Source organism: Cnephaeus nilssonii (assembly GCF_951640355.1).
Source record: "Cnephaeus nilssonii genome assembly, chromosome: 3".
Classification (NCBI taxonomy): domain Eukaryota; kingdom Metazoa; phylum Chordata; class Mammalia; order Chiroptera; family Vespertilionidae; genus Cnephaeus; species Cnephaeus nilssonii.
In genome coordinates this window covers 66,706,224-66,721,373 of record NC_137074.1, presented here as the reverse complement: position 1 = coordinate 66,721,373, position 15,150 = coordinate 66,706,224, and the positions used below count along the sequence as shown (strand labels likewise).

Sequence of the window (15,150 nt, the reverse complement as noted above, 5' to 3'; positions counted from 1 at the left end):
CAAAGCCTTTGGAAAAATTCAACCCTCTACGACCTCTTTTCCTCATGTCTTCATTATTTGCCCTCCTAACCCAGTCTGTTTTGTTCCCATCTCAAGAGTAGTGACATTACAAAATGCTTTCCTATGAACACATCTTATTTTTATGTATTATGTTTTGATTGATTTTGAGAAAGAAAGGGAGAGGGATAGAGATATAGAAACATAAATGAGAAACATCATCCATCAGCTGCCTTCTGCACGCCCCCCACTGGGATGGAGTCTGCAACCTGGGCATGTGCCCTGACTAGGAATCAAACCAGTGACCTCTTGGTTCTTGGGTCAACGCTCAACTGCTGAGCCACATCAGCTAGATTGAACACATCTTTATACAGATTTTATACCTCCTTCCTAAAGATTTTTTTTTTATTGAGGAATAGCTTTATGATCTCTCCCAACATATGGATTACAACCCCCATACACAAATACACGCATACTACTCAATACACACACATGCACACACACTGAGCCATGACCTTAGCATCACCTTCAAGAGAACCCCAATTCTAATGCCTGTTATAGTTTAGCCTTTAGAAAGATCCAGCAAAACACGCCCACCCACATTTCAGATCCCAGGAGCCTGCTGCTTTCACCTGCACGCCGCTGGTTCAGACGGGCTTTTGAGGTTTTGGTTTCTAGCACATAATCCGTCCTGACCTCCACTGCATGGGACAGGTTGGCTCCACATCTCTCCTCAGCCTCTAAGAGCTTCTTAGAACAGGCACACTGGAGGCAATGTTAGTGAAATAAATGCTTTCGCATCCTGCAGTTGCTTTGGGGAAAAGCACAAATGCCAATTAACCCTAATTAGAGTTTCAAGCCCAGGCTGCAGAGGAGGGATTATTTATAAACATCGTAATAGGTGGGTGTGTTTGTGTGAAAAGAATTTGAACACATGTCAAGAATCCAATAGAGGCAGAGAATTATGACTAAATCTGGTTGAATATCTGCAGACGTGGTTGAGCAGGATCCCTTTCACTTTCTCAAGTCCATAGGCATTTGGATTCTACTGCTAAACATCCATGAGGATCAACCAGGACTCAGGAGGATTCCATTAGTAGATCTCTAGTTGCTCCAAGATAAAATAGGTTTGGCCACAGAAGCCTGCATTGCTGTACTGAAGATGTCTAGTTGTGTTATCTACGAAGCATTGGCAGTCTTAGATTGTCTAGTAAGTTGACATTGTCTAAGAGAATCACAGGGTTGTCTTTTTAAAGATTTTTTTTATTGATTTTTAGAGAGAGAGGAAGGGAAAGGGAGACAGAAACATCTATGTGAGAGCTGAACATTGATTAGCTGCCTCCTGCATGCCCCCTACCAGGAATCGACCCCACAACCCAGGCATGTGCCCTCACCAGGACTCGAACCAGCAACCTTTCATGTTCCTTTTGGTGCATGGGACAACGCCCAACCAACTGAGCCACACCAGCCAGGGAAGGTTATTTTTTTTTAAATTTCCAATTATTCTAGAACTAATGGCTGTAAGGTGTCATATCTTCTCAGATAATCCTCTCTAATAAAATGGTAATATGCAAATTAACCATCACTCCGCTACATAAACCATGCCCACCAGCCAAGCCACGCCCACCAGCCAATCAGGGTGAGTATGCAAATTAACCCCAATCCAAGATGGCTACAGCCACAGAGAACAAGGTTTCCCAGGTAACAGAGGAAGCCAAGCTTTCCATAGCCGTTGCAGGCCTGAGCCTCCACTCAAGCTACAAAGTTTCAATTATAGAAGGTAAACAAATTCAAACAAATGGCGGCAGAATGGAGCTTGAGAGAGCAGGCCAGGGTTTCCGGCGGCAACAGGGGAAGCAAAGCTTTCCGCACACCCTGGCCCGGCTCACCCGCTTAAGGCTACAAAGTTTCAATTGTAGAAGGTGAATTAACTGCCACAGAGATGGCTGTTGCCCCGGAGGGAGCCCCAGGCTTGGCTCCGCTCCAGGCTACAAAGTTTCAATTGTAGAAGGAAAATAAATTCCAGATACCAGGGCCTCTGCTTGGGTTGCCAGGGGGCGTGGCTGGCCTGCAAACCACCACAGGCCCCTTGCTCAGGCCGCCCCACACCCCAAGGGAACCCCCACCCTTATCTGTGACACCCTTCAGGGCAAACCAGCTGGCCCCCACCCGTGCACCAGGCCTCTATCCTATCTAATAAGAGAGTAAAATACAGATTGATCATCACTGCAACACACAATATAGCTGCCCCCATGTGGTCAAAAATCCTGCCCCCATGTGGACACAAGATGGACACCACAAGATGGCCAGCAGGAGAGGGCAGTTGGGAGGCACCCGGCCTGCAAGGGAGGGCAGTGGTGAGGGACAAGGCTTGCAAGGGAGGGCAGTTGGAGGTGATCAACCCTGCAGGAGAGGGCAGTTAGGTGTGACCAGGCCAGCAGAGGAGGGAAGTTGGGGGCAAACAGGCTGGCAGGGGAGCAGTTAAGCATCAACCAGGCTGGCAGCAGAGTGGTTAGGGGGTGATCAGGCTGGCAGGCAGAAGCGGTTAGGGGCAATCAGGAAGGCAGGCAGGCAAGCAGTTGGGAGCCAGCAGTCCTGGATTGTGAGAGGGATGTCCGACTGCCCGTTTAGGCCCGATCCCACCAGGATTGGGCCTAAACAGGCAGTCGGACATCCCTCCAGGAGTCCCAGATTGAAGAGGGTACAGGCTGGGATGAGGGACAACCCCCCGCCATGCACGAATTTCGTGCACTGGGCTTCTAGTATTCTATAGGCAGCATTTCTACTCTGTAAGGCAAAATGTCTTGCCGAGCAGCCGCAGTGTGTGGTAATGGTAGAACTGAAAATTTTCTAGACTCTGTCAGACTGAGATGAATATTTTATGATTACAGCTTATATGCTGTATGATTTGAAGGCTTATATGCTGAAAGCAATATTCTTAAAATACAATTTAAAGCAGATAAAGGTGAAGACAGTGTCCCGCCCTCCTCCCTGGGTTTGAGTTTAGTTTATCGTCCTGGCAGGAGGTACCCATATGGATCGTCATAAAAATTGTATGAGCACCTTGTGTCAACTTGGCTAAAAAAATATTGATGCTTGCTTATTCCTTATGTTTCTTTTGGTTCTCGTTGTCTATATTTTTAAATGTATTCATTTAAAGGACAATCATTTATTCAAAGGAAATTTGTTGAGTACCGTTTTGTGCCAGGTACTGAGTTAGATGAGTTGAATATGCAGATGAATAAGATTCTTCGCTCTGCTCTTCAGGAAGTTAGGATTTTGTAATAGAAGAAAGCCAACATTCAAACACTATGGGGAAGAGTGCAGGGGGGCACTATACCACTCAGACACTCAGCAAACCAGTACCCAATTCCATTACTGGTAGGAGGAGGAAAGGTTGGTAGATTAGGCTTCTGAGAGGAGATGGCCCTTGGGTTGAGTCATAAAGAGCAAGTAAGAAATATCCAGGTGTTACAGGAAGAAATATGAGTGTCACAATGCAGAGGTACCAAGGAGCCAGAGGTTATAGCGACCTTGAGGAATCCCAAGCATAGATTTCATTTAAAGAAAGGAATGGAGATGAGGTTGGGAAAGTAGGCTAATGAGCCTTGTGTATCATGCGAAGATTAAACGTTAAATGTTACCCGGAGGCAAAAAGTAACCATTGACAAACTTGTTCAGGAATGGATAAAAGGTCCTAAAATAACTGCATAAGGGTGAAGAAAAACAAAATGACTCCTCAGCTTTTTCGCCATAAGTAGGAACCCACCTACATAAGCACCTATGTCACTCACATGGAGCACATACACAGCAGTAATGAAGTGAAACAGTAAAAAAAAAAAAATTAAAAGAAAGATAATAATTCCTGACTTTTACTTGTGGTACATAAATAATAAAAAAAATAAAGCACATATGTATATATGTTGAAATGACGTAACTATTTTTTTTTAATAAATAAATGTGAGATGGTGACGTAACCACGAAACGACGTACGTCAAGTCCAACGTAACCGAGAACTGCCTGTATACATATTTCAGAGAGGAAGGGAGAGAGAAACATCAATGAGGAGAGAGAATCATTGATCGGCTGTCTCCTGAACACCCCCCACAACCTGGTTATGTGTCCTGACTGGAAATCGAACCATGACCTCCTGGTTTACAGGTCGATGCTCAACCATTGAGCCACTCCGGTCGGGCAGCAGGGGCATCTTAACAAGATGGGATGGGAGCCTGGGGAGGCCTCCTGGAGGAAGTGATGAATAAACTACAATCTAAAGGATACAAAGGAATTAGCCTCAGGATAAGAGGAACAAGGTGAAGACCTTCAAGAGAGAATATGGCCCATGTAAGAAACAGAAATGGTTCATTATAGCTTACCAAGGTTGCAAGGAAGAGAGTGGCAGGACACTGAGATGTCTAATAAGCCACGTTAAAGTGATTTAGCTTTACCTTAATAGGCCTGGGAAGAGTGTTAAGCAGGTGAACGGCAAGATCAGCTTTGTGTTTTGGAAAGATCATTTGGGCTGCAGTCCCCAAAACGTACTGAATCCAGAAGTGTTATAACCAGGGAAACCACTTAGGATGCTGATGAGGTCATCCAAGTGGGAGGTGATACTGACCTGAGAAGGAGAGTGACAGTGTGCATGAAGGAAAAGGGACAGACACAGGAGATATATAGGAAGAAGTATCAATAGGACTTGGAGATTAATTGGAGGGTAAAAGAGAAGGCAAAGCTGTCTTGGGTAAGTGGGAGGAGGGTGATGGCATTCCCAGAAATAGGGATATAGGAGAAGGAGCAGGTATAGTAGTGGAGGGAGGGAGATAGACTTGGTTCAGGGCAGATACTCAGAGTTTGAAGTACCCTTGGGACATTTCAGAATTTGGAGAAGGACGTAGTTAGCATCCAGTGGAAATGATTTTAGAGCTCAATCTTACATTTCACCATTTACCCACCCCTCCACCCTCATTCACAGCTACTCTTATATTCAATATAAAATATTTCAATTTGGAATTTATATATATATATTAACTAAAAGTTTACTTCTTTCAGGAAATCTGTCTTGAACTTTTAGTCCCAGATAAGCAACCCTCCCAAGGCGGAGGGGCGGAGGGAGGGGTGGTAGATGTGATGTAGAAACTTTCAGTTACTTTACCACTTCATCAAGCAGCATTTATTTCATAAACTGACATCCAGGGTTTCACCAAGAGGCTGAATAAAAACAGGAGAATTTTGTAGTAGAAGATTTAATTTAACTTTTTCTCCTATCTACCCTAAACATTTTCTTGTTTTCCCCTAAACCCTCACATTCCCTTTTCTCTTGCATTAAAAACTGAGAGGTTGTTAAGGGAAGTAAGATTATCTCAGAACTGAAAAGGCTCCTCAGGGGATGACCCAGTGCCCTTTGTGTGGCATTACTTTACCAAAGATGATGCCATCTGTTCAGGGACAGCAGGGTGCTAATTAGCAAAGTAGAGGAAGAATTTCTTATTTATGAACCACCTATACAGTACCTTATTTGGGGGTGACGGTTGGGGTCTCTTGGACATTTGAAGAAGAGAAAGTTTTTCAAAGGAAAATAGATACCCATCCATATGTAGAGGGCTTAAAAATGCCTTCCACACAGGAAACTGAAAACACTTTAACTCACATAAATCATAGGAGGTTGGGTAAAATTTGGAGACTATCTAGGGCAATGAAATTCCCCAGGTGCCCTATAGAGTCTTAGGGGGTGCCTCTAAGGACACATCAAGGTCAGGAGTGGGGACTGTCCCAACAGGCCTCTCACCGGAGAAGCTCTACTTGTATTTGTTTTCCTGTAGATACTTTATTTGACAATGCTCCAGGTCTGAAAGTGCCCTGAAAACCTCTGATTTATTCTAATCCTCTGCCTCCTCCAGCCACTTGGGATTAGACCAGGACCAGCTCTCTGAATTTCCAAGCTGATATCTATCTTCAGACAGCGGGATGCCTCTTGGCTTTCAGCACATAAAAAAATAAGTCGATCTACATCCTCTGCTTCCAAGTGTTGCAGTTGCTTTGTTGCATTGCGAATAATTATGAATTCAGTAGGCACCTGATTAAAAATTAAATTGGCCACATGGCCCTCTCAGATTTTGTTGGCCATTTGGTGGTTATTAGCACTCTCCCACATGCCCCATGGAAAATAATCAAGTCTGATAAGTGAAGTTTATCCCTTTGGGTTGGCAAGGCTTAAAGATATTATTATTTGATTTAGGAAACTGCTAAATTGTCCCCTGATCATGAACCTTGGACTCCTTTTAGCTATATTTTATATATCCTAAAGACGCGAGCCTGTCTGCATTTGTCAATATGGAGTCAAGTTCTCTACAAATGCTGCATTTCCCCCAAGGGCCTATTCAGGTGTGTGAGATGGGAGGCCCCCAGGAGATGTTATTAGAAGGTAATTTACACAGCATAAGTTGCAAGAAATGTACTCTCTGGGACTTTTCCTTTTAAATTGTTGAGTGCTATATTTTATTATAGCTACTCCTTTAGCCGTCCTTTCTAGTTTATTTTTGTCCTCTGTGTCTTCTGACACATACTTCTTCATTGGCCCAGATAACTCAAGCTGGAAGGTCGAATGGAGATAAATGGAGTTGGGGGTGCACAGATGCTGGTGGTGAACTGGTGCAGTGAAAATGCTGCCTGTTTAAAGAGATGGATGAACCAAAGTGAATTTTGGGAAAAGATCAGGACACCTAGGCTAACTGATCTTAGACAACTCTAAATGGCTGTGCATTCAAGTAATCATACTTGCATTTATTCTATATACATGTATTCAGTACCTACCATATGCCAGAAACGTACAAACTAAAGATAGAGATATGAGTATGAATTAGACATGATCCTAGCCTCAAAACTCAGTCAGGTGCCAGTGATAGGGAGATAATTACCGCACATCATCCCAAGTTCATCAAATGTATACAAAATGCCATGGAAGCACAGGGCAAAGATCAGTTAAATCTGCTTGGCGGAGTCATGTGAACTCATAGGGAATGACAGGGTCGCATCCCAGTAATTAAAATGGAAAGGCAAGGGACCATGAGATTGTTCCCAAAAAATGTAAAAGATTTCTGTAAACAAATCTATATTCAGTAACCATAAGGCCCACTTCTCATACATAGCATTGTAAATGACTATATTCTTCATTCAGACCACAGAAATATTTTAACATGCAAAATTATAATCTGTTCATATCAAATTTATTTCAGTGTTCATAAATTACAATCAGGTATTTAATCTCTTTAAGATTTAAAGATTAAATACCTGATTGTAATACAAGATGTTTTTCTACAAAATCGCCCTTAAACATTTTCAGTATTTAAGAACATGTGCTCATTTTCATGTCTGTTCCTTATATTTTTATCTTATATCTATCTAAAATTTTTATTCAAATGAAATGCAGTATAGAGAAGTATATAGAAGTGGTTTTGTGTTTTAGCATAACTAAGTTCAAATCCTAGTTACTAATTATGTACCTTGAATAAAAGTTGAACATTTCTGTTCCTTAGGTTTCTCATCTGTAGAATGTATATAATTATAGTATCTCTGTCACAAGTGTAAGGTTAGAGGAAGCACAGTCCACAAGACAAACCTCAGTCTGACATCAGTTGCCAGTTTGGAGGTCTTCAAGATCACCTTTAGGTTTGATAATCTACTAGAAGGACTGACAGAATTCACTGAAAGCTGGTACTTTAAAAAAAATTATTTATTGATTTTTAGAGAGAGAGGAAGAGAGCAGGAGAGAGAGAGAGAGAGAAAGAGAGAGAGAGAGAGAAAGAGAGAGAGAGAGAGAGAGAGAGAGAGAGAGAGAGAGACATCGATTGGCTACCTCCTGCACATCCCCCACTGGAGATCAAGCCCCAAACCCAGGCATATGCTCTGACTGGGAATTGAACTGGTGAATTCTCGGTGCATGGGACAACATTCAACCAATTGAGCCACACCAGCCAGGTGAAAACTGGTACTTTGATTACAGAGAAAGGTACAGATTAAAATTAGCCAAGTGAAAAGATACGTAGGGCAGAGTCCAGAAAAGTTCCAAATGTGGCACGTCCAGTTGTCCTCTCCTCTGGACTTGTGGACAGAGCTCTTTTCCTGGTATTGATGTTGCAATATGCACAAAGTACTGCTAACCAGGGTTGCTCACCAAGCCTTGGTGTCCAGAGTCTTAATTGAGACTCCACATAGCCTACCTCAGTATCCAGCTCCTCCAGAGGGTAAGCCTGTACCCATATGACTTAAAGCCACCACCATAAATTCCATTCTTAGACTTTTTTTGATGTGGCCCCAAAGCCCCCCTTACAAAGATTCTCTTATTAGGCAGGATATTCCAGTCCTTAAGAGATTACCTCCCTCCCAGGGCCAAGGACAAAGATGAGAACGCTCTGTGGGTAAGGTTCAATTCTTCACTACACAACGAAGTTGTTTAAGAATCTATATATACTAGTGGCCCAGTACAACGATTTGTGCACATTGAAAGGAAATTAATTAGAAGAAAGATTCATGCAGTAATCATGTCACTGCAAAAAATTACTTGTCAAAATAGTATATATAATATAGTATTATAAAATTAAAACGTGTGCTATTGGCGCCAGCGAGAGATTTATATGTATCATGCATGCATGAGTCAATGTTTATTTTTAAATTGCTAGTGCACGTCATATGTACCGGCCGGTCAGTCGGACGGGCGGATGGTCACTTAGCCATATATATATAATATGCTAAGCGTCCGATCGTCTAGGTAATGACATCACATAGCAATGCCCGGCTTCCTCTCCCTAGTGACTAGCCTCCTTGCAGTTTCTTCAGCCCAGGAACACAAATTACTTTATAGCCAGGTGCAAACATTTCACAGTTTAACCAAATGTCTGTGAAGCGTTTTCCCATGCCTCATCTCATTTGATCATCACAGAAGTCCTGGAGTAGGTAGATCTGAGACTCAGTAGAATCCTATTTTCTTTTCATTAGCCAGAAAATGGAGATTTAGAAAGTTTAGAAACTTGACCCGACTGAAAAGAACTAAGAAATGGTAGACCTTGAAAATGACTTCAGGTTTTCTCACTGCACAGAATATAGTCAAACACTGCTGCAGTTCAATATTTTACCCTTGGTTTTCCCTGTGTGATCTACAATGATAATCTGCTTCATGTTGATATTTACTGATTTACTGCTGTGTTGCTGACAATTACCTGAAAGAGAAGTTGAGGTGCTTCACTGGGCTGGAAAAAGTTTAGCTAAATCAGAAAGCAAGTATAATTAAGCAAATTTATTATATCCTATCTAATAAAAGAGTAATATGCAAATTAACCATCACTCTGCTACACCTACAAACCATGCCCACCAGCCAATCAGGAGCAAGTATGCAAATTAACCCAACCAAGATGGCTGCAGCCACGGAGCGAGCAGGAGGTTTGGGTTTCCCCGGCAATGGAGGAAGCCAAGCTTTCCGCACACCCTGGCCGGCCCAGGTCTCCACTTAAGGCTACAAAGTTTCAATTATGGAAGATATATAAATCCCAACAAAAATGGTGGCAGCCACGGAGCTGGAGAGAGCAGGAGGCTTGAGTTGCCCCTGGCGATGGAGGAAGCCAAGCTCCCACAGCCCTGACCTGCCTTAATCTCCACTCAAGGCTACAAAGTTTCAATTATAGAAGATAAATAAATCCGAACAAAAAAGGCTGTGGATACGGAGCAAGCAAGAGGCTGTGCTCCGCTCAAGGCTACAAAATTTCAATTATAGAAGATAAATAAATCCCAGATCCCAGGGTCTCCGCTTGGGTCCCTGGGGGGGGGGGCGTGGCCAGCCTGCAAACCACCACAGGCCCCTCTCCCAGGCTGCCCCACGCCCCAAGGGAACCCCCACCCTGATCCAGGACACCCTTCAGGGCAAACCAGCTGGCCCCCATCAGTGCACCAGGCCTCTATCCTATTTAATAAAAGAGTAATATGCAAATTGTGTGTCACTCCAACACACAAGATGGCTGCCCCCATGTGGTCAAAGATGGTTGCCCGCATGTGGACACAAGATGGCTGCCACAAGATGGCCAGCAGGGAAGGGCAGTTGGGAGGGATCAGGCCTGCAGGGGAGGGCAGTTGGGGGCGACCATGCCTGCAGGGAAGGGCAGTTGAGGGGGACCCAGGCCTGCAGGGGAGAGCAGTTGGGGGGCACCAGGCCTGCAGGGGAGGGCAGTTAGGGGTTAGCAGGCCTGCAGGGGAGGGCAGTTAGGGGTGACCAGGCCTGCAGGGGAGGGCAATTAGGGGCAATCAAGCTGGCAAAGGAGCAGTTAGGCATCAATCAGGCTGTGAGGGGAGTGGTTAGGGGGTGATCAAGCTGGCAGGCAGAAGCGGTTAGGGGCAATCAGGAAAGCAAGCAGGCGAGCAGTTGGGAGCCAGCAGTCCTGGATTGTGAGAGAGATGGGCAGTCAGACATCCCTTGAGGGGTCCCAGATTGGAGAGGGTGCACGCTGGGCTGAGGGACACACACCCCCCCTGTGCACGAATTTCGTGCACCGGGCCTCTAGTTATTTATAAAATTTGGGCCCTTCGTTGACTATAGAAAGTCCATCTCAGCAAATAAATTCTTTCTCAGGGTCCATATTGCCTAGCACAAAACAAGCATAAATTTTGGATATGCAGCTATTATTATTAACAATTCTTTTTGATTGCCTAATATGTACCTAGCATCATACTAGATACCATAAGAAATGTTTAAACAATTAACAAGATGTTGTTTGTAATCTTGAAACTGGACAACCAATGGGTCCATGCTGCCTGTCACTACTTGAGCCAATTCAGCAGAGACAGGGTTGAATCATATATGAGCGTTTATTCCAATGCTGCTGGCATGATGGGAGAGCAGCAAGTCATCCACAAAAATCTGCTCTGCAGACCCCCATAAACCAGCTGCTTATATAAAGTAGGACAAAAATTACATGGGGAAGTAGGGATTACAGGCACGGGGAAGTAGGCAATGAGGGCTGGGGTGGGACTCGATTGTTTGGGCAATAAGTTGTTATTCTTTCCATGATAATAGGCATTTCTTGAATAAGACTAGACCACATCCCAAGGTTGACTTCCAGGTCCCAGAGACATACAACTCCCAGCCAGGTTAGAATGTCCTTTCTTTTTTTTTTTTAATTTCTTTATTGATTAAGGTGTTACATATGTATCCTTATTCCCTCATTATCCCCCCATCCCCCCCACTCATGCCCTCACCCCCCTGTTGTCTGTGTCCATTGGTTAGGCCCATATGCATGCATACAAGTCCTTTGGTTGATCTCTCCCCCTTACCCCCACCCTCCCCTACCTTCCCTCCAAGGTTTGATGGTCCAATCAATGTTACTCTGACTCTGGAACTGTTTTTGTTCATCAGTTTATGTTGTTCATTATATTCCACAAATGAGTGAGATCATGTGATACTTATCTTTCTCTGACTGGCTTATTTCACTTAGCATGATACGCTCCAGTTCCATCCATGTTGTTGCAAATGGTAGGAATTCCTTCTTTTTTAGCGCAGTGTAGTATTCTATTGTGTAGATGTACCACAGTTTTTTAATCCACTCATCTGCTGATGGGCACTTAGGCTGTTTCCAAATCTTAGCTATGGTAAATTGTGCTGCTATGAACATAGGGGTGCATATATCCTTTCTGATTGATGTTTCTAGCTTCTTGGGATATATTCCTAGAAGTGGTATTACTGGGTCAAATGGGAGTTCCATTTTTAGTTTTTTGAGGAAACTCCATACTGTTCTCCACAGTAGCTGCACCAGTCTGCACTCCCACCAGCAGTGCACCAGGGTTCCTTTTTCTCCGCATCCTCGCCAACATTTGTCTTTTATTGATTTGTTGATGATAGCCATTCTGACAGGTGTGAGATGGTAATGCATTGTCGTTTTGATTTGCATCTCTCGGATAATTAGTGACTTTGAGCATGTTTTCATATGTCTCTTGGCCTTCCTTCTGTCTTCTTTCAAAAAGTTTCTATTTAGGTCCGTTGCCCATTTCTTGATTGTATTGTTTATCTTCCTTTTGTTGAGTTGTATGAGTTCCCTGTACATGTTGGAGATTAAACCCTTATCAGTGATAACATTGGCAAATGTGTTCTCCCATGTAGTGGTCTTTCTTGTTGTTTTGTTGATGGTTTCTTTTGCTGTGCAAAAGCTTTTTATTTTTATGTAGTCCCATTAGTGTATTTTCTCTTTATTTTCCATTGCCCTAGGAGCAGTATCAGTGAAGAAGTTCAATACTAGATACCAAGCTGTATTACAAAGCCACTGTTCTCAAAACTGCCTGGTACTGGCACAAGAACAGACATATAGATCAATGGAATAGAATAGAGAACCTACAAATCGACCCAAACCACTATGCCCAATTAATATTCGACAAAGAAGGCAAGAACATACAATGGAGTCAAGACAGTCTCTTCAATAAATGGTGTTGGGAAAATTGGACAGATACATGCAAAAAAATGAAACTAGACCACCAATTTACACCATACACAAAAATAAACTCAAAATGAATAAAGGACTTAAACATAAGACGGGAAACCATAAAAATACTAGAGGAATCCACAGGCAGAAAAATCTCAGAATGTCCTGTCTTTAACCAACACAAGGCAATCATGGTTAACAGAGCATGATTAATATTTCCCATAACCATAGCTAGTCCCCAATATTCTATTTTTGCCCCTAACAAGACTTCAGCCAGATTGAGGGAAGTTTTCAGCGAGGTGCTGAACACTTCATGCTTTGTCTGGTAGCCTGTAGGGAGCTAGTGACAATTCAGGGTCCAAAGAAAACTCTAAAACGAAATATACTGTCTCTTTTTATGACTCCAGTCTTCTCATGCTCTTTCCTCTACCGTATCTCCTGCCCCTACCCCTCAATTTCCCACATTCCACTAGACCAATTATAATTCATCTTGCAAGAAACAGCTCAGGTCCAACTTCTGTGCACACCTCCAGATGGGACACATTGTACACCATTGGGTCAGTTCACCTGTCTTTCTGCTATACACAACTGTGTTTCTCATCTCTATACTTGGTATCTGTATACTGGTTTGGAATAAGTATCTTATGGGGAAAAAAGAGACATGGTATCCTGAAATATCTACAAAGAATTTAAGTACAGAGAGCTGACACTTCTAGGACACACAGAGAGAAAGTAATAGTTTCTAAGGTTAGACAAAAATCTTATAACGGCATTGCTTATAAAAAAGTCTTTTCAAGATGTACCCAAGGCTTTAATAATAATAAGAAAATAATAATAGTGGCAAAAGAAGAAGAGCTTACTTATATAGCACTTACAAAGCACTTATTGCCCCCTAGCTGGTTTGGCTCAGTGGATAGAGTGTCAGCCTGCGGACTGAAGGGTTCCAGGTTCGATTCCGGTCAGGGCACGTGCCTGGGTTGCGGGCTCAATCCCCAGTTGGGGGCATGCAGGAGGAAGCCAATCAATGATTCTCATCATTGATGCTTCTATCTCTCCCGCTCCCTTCCTCTCTGAAATCAATCCTATATAATAAAAGGCTAATATGCAAATTGACCAAACGGCCGAAGGACTGGTCGCTATGATGCACTGACAACCAGGGGGCAGGCGCTCAACACAGGAGCTGCCCCCTGGTGGTCAGTGCACTCCCACAGGGGGTGCGCCACTCAGCCAGAAGCCAGGCTTGGGCTGGCAAGCACAGTGGCAGTGGCGGGAGCCTCTCCCATCTCTGCAGCCGTCAGATATCCCCCGAGGGCTCCCGGACTGTGAGAGGGCACAGGCCTGGCTGAGGGACCCCTCCCCCTAGTGCACGAATTTTATGCAACGGGCCTCTTGTATTTATTTTTTAAATAAATAAAGCACTTTCTAGGATGCCCTGGCTAGTGTGGCTCAGTTGGTTGGAGTGTCATCCCATGCACTGAAGGGTCATGGGCTCAATTCCCGGTCAAGGCACAAACCCAACCAGGTTCTGGTTGCATACAGGAGGCAACCAATTGATGTTTCTCTCTCACTTCGAAGTTTCTGTCTTTCTCTCTCCCTCCCTTTCCCTTCCTTTCTCTCTCTAAGAAAAAAAAAATTCCTCAGGTAAGGGTTAAAAAAAAATTATGAAGCATTTACGAGGTGCCTGATATTGCTGTATTTGATTTATGTAAACCCAGTTAATCTTTACAACCCAGTGATGCAAGTGCTATTATTATCTCCATTTTACAGATAAAGAAATTGAGGTAGAGGGAAGTGAAGCAAATTGCAACAAAAATCCTGGTAACAAGTCTAGAATTGTAAAAACTAGGTCTTGCTAAATTCACTTAATTACATTTAAATTAAAATAAAAAACCAAAAAACACATTTATAGGGCTGAAGCTGGACCCGATGTTGGTATGTCACTTTAATTCCTTCTGTTGGTTGTAATAAAGAGTTAGTTTTCTTTTCATCCAATGCGTGGACTCTGAGGCAGGGACACATAAGGAAGGCTGTTTTTGAGGGACTGGCTGCTAACCTGTTCTGACTGAACAAGTCACCTTTTGTTTTTCCAGACCAGATATTTAGGAGGCTTTTGATTTTTTTTCCCCAGAACTAAAGCAGCTCAGTGGTTTAAGTGGTCTCTGTAGCAATCACCCAGCAAGGCTTCAACAGAGAAAAAAACCTTTTTGCCACTGCAGGGAAAGAGCCGCAGAGGCTTTTACGGTAGCAGGTGTGCAGTCTTGTCAGAACACTTGCCTTCCAGGCAGGGTGTGTTTTCATTCACTTTCCCTGCTGAGTATAATGTACAAATTACCTTTAAACCCATCATTTTCTATAACCTAGACTCCCACTTGTTGGATTTTCCCCCCTTTTATCCCTTTCCTCTGTTGGAGCACCTGGCTTAGTTCTTCATTTGCAGGAAAGAGGAAAAACCCTCATTGTCCTTGAGGGGATTTAGCCAAGTAACTCCCCCGATCCCTGCTATTCTGCAGTTTGTCAAATGTGAATCTTAAAATAACCTTCCCCATGAAGAATTTCAACCAAGCCAGGTGACTGTGAAGATGGTTTTCTCAAGGGCCCCACAACAAATATCATAAAATCATCCCACAAAGCACTGAAACGTTAACCTTCGGAGTGAAGGGAGCTGCCACAGAGACACTAAACAACAAGTGAACCACTGGCC

General features: G+C 43.4%; 1 protein-coding gene across 1 annotated transcript in view; it reads left to right on the top strand.

The window, feature by feature from the left end:
• Window positions 1-15,150, top strand: part of PLCXD2 (phosphatidylinositol specific phospholipase C X domain containing 2) — a 63,704-nt gene that overhangs the window by 6,879 nt on the left and 41,675 nt on the right. The window lies entirely within an intron of this gene.